General features: G+C 49.0%; 1 pseudogene; it reads right to left on the bottom strand.

The window, feature by feature from the left end:
• Positions 1-2,271: 2,271 nt before the first annotated feature.
• Positions 2,272-2,660, bottom strand: LOC143828863 (PAT complex subunit Asterix pseudogene; annotated as a pseudogene).
• Between the last annotated feature and the right edge of the window lie 5,421 nt (positions 2,661-8,081).

The following is an 8,081-nucleotide window of genomic DNA, read 5'->3' as shown; positions in this document are numbered from 1 at the left end:
GGAAGCCTCACTGGCTAAACGGAGGCTCGCCGGTGCGTTGATCTCCACTCGCTCGGGGAAAAAAAAATGGCGATCGCTTCGCCGGAAGTTTGGAGGACAGGCTCAGGAGGAGGGACTTTGAAGAACCCGCAACAATGGTAACGCACAGGTCTTTATCGCTATTGTTGCAGATTGGTTGCAGGAGTGTATCTCTTTCCGGAGGGTGAATCCACTTTTCTGGATTCCCCTGAAAGCGCTAAAACGAAGCGCTTTTTGCTGATCGGTTTCAGGAGTGTTGCAGATTGTCTACGACGTCGTGGGTTATGCCAAATTAGTAGCGTTTTCAATTAGCAACCATTGTGCTATTTTTAAGCCGTGCAAAATGGCCCTCGATCTTTGCCTAGGCCCTCTTTAGCCCCCTCCTGTGTGGGGCTGATGATGTCCCGGGTCCGTGGCTCCCTCTGTCTTCGCTTCACCTCTTTGGTCCTTCCCTGCAGCCCCCACAGGTGGGTCGTACCCTGTCCTTGCCCAGTGCCAGATGCTCCCTGTGGACATCTTTGTAGCCCTTTATCCTCACATCAACCCTCTGAGGTAGGTTAGGCCAGGGGTCCCCAGCGTGGCAGGGTGACACACTGCCCAGCACCTTTTCTGGAGCCCCCGTTTCTTTTTATCCCACCGTTCCACCAGGCAGCGCAAAGTGAAGTGACCTATCTGCTCCCCTCACAACAGCCCTGCAAGGTAGCTTAGACAGAAAGGTAATGATTGGCTCAAAACAACTCGGGGAACTTCAGGGCAGAGAGTAAGGAAGGAGAAGGGCTGTTTTTTATACCCCACTTTTCCCTACCTGAAGGAAACTCAAAGTGGCCTTCTCCTCCTCTCCCTACAGCACCCAGTGAAGTGGGTGAGGCTGAGAAAGCTCTGAGAACAGCTCTAACAGGACCGTGTCTGGCCCAAGGTCACCCAGCTGGCTGCACGTGGAGGAGCAGGGAATCAAACCTGGCTCACAATATTAGAAGTCACGATATCAAGCTGGCTCTAGCCAGGATTTAACCCCAGGTCCACCAGGTGCTAGTCTGATCCTCTAACCACTTTGCCATGCTGCCTTTCAGGAGCCCCCCCTGGGTCCTCCTACAGGACCCCATCTCGGTTTGCTGGATGTATGGCAAAGATTGGGCTGGGAGAAAGGTAGAGGGCTTCCTGGCTTGAACACACGAAGCCACTATGCACCGAATCAAACTCTTGGTCCTTCAACGTCTGTGTTGTCCATTCAGATTGGCAAAAATGAAATAGGAGGGGTTAGACCAGGGGTAGTCAAACTGCGGCCCTCCAGATGTCCATGGACTACAATTCCCAGGAGCCCCCTGCCAGCGAACGCTGGCAGGGGGCTCCTGGGAATTGTAGTCCATGGACATCTGGAGAGCCACAGTTTGACTACCCCTGGGTTAGACCCAGCGAAGGGCCAGACACAAAGCAAGCAACAGGGCACTGGGATACCAATATGGTGCATCACATATTATAGTATAATGAACGGACTTCCAGGAAATCTTCAAACTTCAGTTGATTCTTGAATATCCAGAACAATAAATAGATCCCGACATGTTTCGCTCTGTGGCTTTCCCAACAATTTCAAATTGTTTTCAACAGGAGACTTCAGTGTAGATAAACGATCTGTTAACAGAGAATTCAGAATGTTTTCAAGAGGAAACATCAATTTAGAAAAACAATCTCTTACCAGAGAATTCAAAATGTTTTCAAGAGGAAACATCAATTTAGAAAAACAATCTCTTACCAGAGAATTCAAAATGTTTTCAAGAGGAAACATCAATTTAGAAAAACAATCTCTTACCAGAGAATTCAGAATGTTTTCAACCGGAAACTTCAATTCAGAGAAACAATCTCTTAACAGAGAATTCAGAATGTTTTCAACCGGAAACTTCAATTCAGAGAAACAATCTCTTAACAGAGAATTCAGAATGTTTTCAACAGGAAACTTCAATTTAGAGAAACAATCTCTTAACAGAGAATCTTTCTGAACTATTATAACAATTCTATAAACAGCTACTCTTAGGCTAGCTGTAGCTGTTTATAGAATAGTTATGACAGCCCTGCAAGTTTCTATTATAACTTAGGTTTAGAAAAAAAAAATTAAAGGACTTTTTGGTCCTTTTTCTTTTCTTTTTTCCCCCCACTGTACCCAAAGCATCTTTAATAACCATCGTGCTATAGACATCTAAACACGCACTCCCAAATTATACAACACAGCTTGTGCAAATAGATTTTGGATTGCCTGAGAAAAATGTCCTCTCCTTTCGATAAGGACTACATTCTGCTCTATAAGAGCGGACATCTGCAGAGAAAAGTATTCCTTTCATCAAGGAGGAAACATGGGCTGAGGGTTTTGCAGATAGGACATCACCACGGCAGAGATAGACAGCATGAAACTGCTCATCATCTGTTTCATGTCTTCTGAGCTCCTTGCATTGGCAAAGCTGATAAATGAGCAATAGACAGCAATCCAGGCACACCACTTGAGTTTCAGCATCAGGCCACACATACTGAAAATCATTCCCAGCAGATTCATGTAGTCTGGTGTAGGATCTTCCAAGGTAGGGTTGTTCTCTGTAGATGGAGGTTTGTACCTGAGCACGTGGTTCGGCCGCCGCGGTTCCGCCATGTTGTTGCTGGACCTTCTTGTTTTAACTTGTTGTTGTTGTTAGGTGCGAAGTCGTGTCTGACCCATCGTGACCCCATGGACAATGATCCTCCAGGCCTTCCTGTCCTCCACCATTCCCCGGAGTCCATTTAAGTTTGCACCGACTGCTTCAGTGACTCAATCCAGCCACCTGATTCTCTGTCGTCCCCTTCTTCTTTTGCCCTCAGTCGCTCCCAGCATTAGGCTCTTCTCCAGGGAGTCCTTCCTTCTCATGTGGTGGCCAAAGTATTTGAGTTTCATCTTCAGGATCTGGCCTTCTAAGGAGCAGTCAGGGCTGATCTCCTCTAGGACTGACCGGTTTGTTCGCCTTGCAGTCCAAGGGACTCGCAAGAGTCTTCTCCAGCACCAGAGTTCAAAAGCCTCAATTCTTTGACGCTCGGCCTTCCTTATGGTCCAGCTTTCACAGCCATACATTGCAACTGGGAAGACCATAGCCTTGACTAGATGCCCTTTTGTTGGCAGGGTGATGTCTCTGCTTTTTAGGATGCTGTCTAGATTTGCCATAGCTTTCCTCCCCAGGAGCAAGCGTCTTTTAATTTCTTTGCTGCAGTCCCCATCTGCAGTGATCTTGGAGCCCAGAAAAATAAAATCTGTCACTGTGTCCATTTCTTCCCCATCTATTTGCCAGGAATTGTTTTAACTTAGCTTATTTAATTAATTTTTACAGTGGCTGACTGTACGGTATACAAGTTAAATATCATATATACCAGATTCTCTGTTAAGAGATTGTTTCATTAAATTGAAGTTTCCTGTTGAAAACATTTTGAAATCAATGTCTTTTGACTCCCTGGGAGTCTGTTCATTATATTGTAATATTTGATGAGCCATAGCCAGCTTGGTGTTGTGGTTAGGAGTTCAGACCTCTAATCTGGCGAACTGGGCTTGATTCTGCACTCCCCCACATGCAGCCGGCTGGGTGACCTTGGGCTCGCCACGGCACTGATAAAACTGTTCTGGCCGAGCAGTAATATCAGGGCTCTCTCAGCCTCCCCCACCCCACAGGGTGTCTGTTGTGGGGAGAGGAAGGGAAGGCGACTGTAAGCCGCTTTGAGACTCCTTCGGGTAGAGAAAGCAGCACATAACAACCAACTCTTCTTCTTCAGTAATCTGAGGGCTCTCTCAGCCTCCCCTCCCTCACAGGGTGTCTGTTGTGGGGAGAGGAAGGGAAGGCGACTGTAAGCCGCTTTGAGACTCCTTCGGGTAGAGAAAATGCAGCATATAAGAACCAACTCTTCTTCTTCTCTAACGGATCCAATAGGACACAGGAGATTATTTGAGAAACACTAGAAAGTTCCTGACCCAACTATGCTAAATACCTACATTTTCCAATGCCCCCTGCAGGACATTCTTCATATGCTTTTGAATCATGCCTTTGAATCACAGTCAGAGTCGTTCAGCAGTGGAATAGGCTGCCTAAGGAGGTGGTGAACTCCCCCTCACTGGCAGTCTTCAAGCAAAGGTTGGATACACACTTTTCTTGGATGCTTTAGGATGCTTTGAGCTGACCCTGCGTTGAGCAGGGGGTTGGACTAGATGGCCTGGATGGCCCCTTCCAACTCTATGGTTCTATGATTCTAGGATTCAATGCACATGACAGATTTTGCATATCCCAACAAGATCTTCCAGCTGGAAAGGATCCAGTCCTGGAGGCCTTTCATTTCTCATCACCTCCGTGGGCCTTACATCACATTTGAAGGGATCCATGCTGCGCTGAACGGCACAGTCTAGCTTTTAGTAATCTAAATATATAACAATAAATGAGAGTTTCTTGGGAACCGGATTCTAGTTCTTGGAAACACCAGCAGACTTTGTGCTTTAAGGAATTTGTCTCTGATGGGGGAAACGTCATCTATCATTTGACATGTCCCGATCATTTTATAAAGGAGAACAAGAGACGGACATTTGCAAACGAACGACAAATACCCCTTAGCTTGGTGTTTACGGAAATCTCTGCTTCGTAACTTTATCGCCAGACATTTAATTGTCCTGAGTGGGTCATTTTGTGTGAAGTTCCTCTCTGCTTGTCTGATTTATTGACAGCTGTCGTGAAGTCTCCAAGCTGTAAAAATGAAGCCGATTTAGATCGTTATGTTCATAGAATCACAGAATCATAGAATCATACAGTTGGAAGGGGCCACAAAGGCCATCTAGTCCAACCATCTAGTAGGATCTGTCCAGCCACTGCTTGAAGACTGCCAGTGAGGGGGAGCTCACCACCTCCTTAGGCAGCCCCTTCCACTGCTGAACTAGACTCCTAGAATCCTAGAGTGGGAAGGGGCCATGCAGGCCATCTAGTCCCACCCCCTGCTCAGTGCAGGATCAGCCTCAGGCATCCAGGAGAAGGATCTGTCCAGCCGCTGGTTGAAGACGGCCAGTGAGGGGGAGCTCCCCACCTCCTTAGGCAGCCCCTTCCACTGCTGAACTAGACTCCTAGAATCCTAGAGTGGGAAGGGGCCATGCAGGCCATCCAGTCCCACCCCCTGCTCAGTGCAGGATCAGCCTCAAGCATCCAGGAGAAGGATCTGTCCAGCCGCTGCTTGAAGACTGCCAGTGAGGGGGAGCTCACCACCTCCTTAGGCAGCCTATTCCACTGCTGAACTACTCTGACTGTGAAAAACTTTTTCCTGGTATCTAGCCTATATCGTTGTACTTGAAGTTTAAACCCATTACTGTGTGTCCTCTCCTCTGCAGCCAGCAGAAACAGCATCCTGCCCTCCTCCAAGTGACAACCTTTCAAATACTTAAAGAGGGCTATCATGTCCCCTCTCAACCTCCTTTTCTCCAGGCTGAACATTCCCAAGTCCCTCAACCTATCTTCATAGGGCTTGGTCCCTTGGCCCCAGATCATCCTCGTCACTCTCCTCTGTACACTTTCAATTTTATCTACATAACATTTATTCAATGTTAGAAAATGTTATTAGCGCTTAAAGAAATACAGAATCAAGATGGAACAAAGACCAACACAACCACCCACCTGAATCTAGAATCAAGGCTGTTTATGCAAAATAAAAGGGGGGAGGGGAAGGAGAAGGAACAATATAATGCAGGATTGCTAACTTTCAGCTGAGGGCTGCAGATCTCCTGAAATTACTACTAATTTCCAGATGCCTTATTGCTGAGCTGCAGCCTCTTAGCTCATTTATTTATTCCCTCTTTGATTTCTAAACGTCTCTCTTTCTTGATGTCTGGCAGAGTTATGAGAAGATGACCTGATTCTCTACTCCTTGAATGCTTTGGAGGGTGGCCTCTGTGGCATTTTAGGATTACCAAACCTGAATTGGGAAAACGCTTCAAAAAGGACGTGGAGAGGGTGCAGAGGAGAGTGGCAAGGATGATCCGGGGCCTGGAGAACAGCCCTTAGGAGGAAAGGCTGAGGGACTTGGGAAGGTTCAGCCTGGAGAAGAGGAGGTGGAGAGGGGACAGGAGGGCTCTCTTGAAAGATTTGAGGAAGGTTGTCACTTAAGAGGAGGCGGGGGAAGGCTTCTGTTGGCAGCAGAGGAGGGGACTCACAGTAATGATACTTGCTCAATATCAGAATTTTTTTCACAATCAGAGTAGTTCAGCAGTGGAAGGGGCTGCCAACGGATGTGGTGAGCTCCCCCTCACTGGCAGTCTCCAAGCAAAGGTTGGATACACACTTTTCTTGGATGCTTTAGGATGCTTAGGGCTGATCCTGCGTTGAGCAGGGGGTTGGACTAGATGGCCTGTATGGCCCCTTCCCCCTCTAGGATTCTGTGAGTCCAGTTCAGCAGTGGAAGGGGCTGCCTAAGGAGGTGGGGAGCTCCCCCTCACTGGCCGTCTTCAAGCAGATCCTTCTCCTGGATGCTTGAGGCTGATCCTGCACTGAGCAGGGGGTGGAACTAGACAGCCTTTGTGACCCCTTCCCATTCTAGGAATCTAGGAGTCTAGTTCAGCAGTGGAAGGGGCTGCCTAAGGAGGTGGGGAGCTCCCCCACACTGGCCATCTTCAAGCAGCGGCTGGACAGATCCTTCTCCTGGATGCTTGAGGCTGATCCTGCACTGAGCAGGGGGTGGGACTAGATGGCCTGCATGGCCCCTTCCCACTCTAGGATTCTAGGAGTCTAGTTCAGCAGTGGAAGGGGCTGCCTAAGGAGGTGGGGAGCTCCCCCTCACTGGCCGTCTTCAAGCAGCGGCTGGACAGATCCTTCTCCTGGATGCTTGAGGCTGATCCTGCATTGAGCAGGGGGGGGACTAGATGGCCTGCATGGCCCCTTCCCACTCTAGGATTCTAGGAGTCTAGTTCAGCAGTGGAAGGGGCTGCCTAAGGAGGTGGGGAGCTCCCCCTCACTGGCCGTCTTCAAGCAGCGGCTGGACAGATCCTTCTCCTGGATGCTTGAGGCTGATCCTGCACTGAGCAGGGGGTGGGACTAGATGGCCTGCATGGCCCCTTCCCACTCTAGGATTCTAGGAGTCTAGTTCAGCAGTGGAAGGGGCTGCCTAAGGAGGTGGGGAGCTCCCCCTCACTGGCCGTCTTCAAGCAGCGGCTGGACAGATCCTTCTCCTGGATGCTGGAGGCTGATCCTGCACTGAGCAGGGGGTGGGACTAGATGGCCTGCATGGCCCCTTCCCACTCTAGGATTCTAGGAGTCTAGTTCAGCAGTGGAAGGGGCTGCCTAAGGATTTGGGGAGCTCCCCCTCACTGGTGACCTTCAAGCAGCGGCTGGACCATTACTTCTCATGAAAGGTTTAGGCATATTCTGCAATGACCAGGGGGTGGGACCGGATAGTGTGTATGGCCCCATCCTACTCTACAATTTGTGATTCTATATTCCTGGAGATTTGGGGCTGGCACCTCGTGAAGGTGAGCTTTAGAGAAGAGAGAGACCCAAGGGAACAGATCTCTGTTACCTCGAGATGAGGTGTAATTCCGGGGGATCCCCAGCTCCCACCTTGAGGCTGGCATCTCTAGCCAAATGACTATTAAATCTGTGGGTCAAGGAACACGGAGGGCTGGAATCTTTCTGCTCTTCAGTAAGCTGAACTGAAAACCCCTGAACAAAATATATACAAGTCAGAACAAAAGAACTTCCAGTGGTTGCAGGCGATTGGATCCCTGATTGGCTTATAGCGATGTGATCCCTAGTGGATCTGGCCATACACTGTCCAATCAGGAGCACGATGGTTGCCTTTGACTGGCTCCCACGGGGAGACCAGCCAGGTGTGAGCCGATCAGTGGCATGATCCTGCCTCGGACCTTAGGCTCTGGTCCTCATGCACCACATCATGCACCAATCGCATGCATTTTCCTTGACTCAGCTGCATACTCCCTGTAGGCCTCCTTTGTCCTGGCTCCTTTCTTTGCTTGGCTCTCTGATTTTTTGGGCCGAATTCCACCTCCCATTTTCTCTCCGTGCTTCTTAAGCTTTTAA

This window comes from Paroedura picta, chromosome 2, assembly GCF_049243985.1.
Source record: "Paroedura picta isolate Pp20150507F chromosome 2, Ppicta_v3.0, whole genome shotgun sequence".
Classification (NCBI taxonomy): domain Eukaryota; kingdom Metazoa; phylum Chordata; class Lepidosauria; order Squamata; family Gekkonidae; genus Paroedura; species Paroedura picta.
The sequence above is the reverse complement of the archived record's forward strand: the minus strand, read 5'-3'. Positions and strand labels throughout refer to the sequence as shown.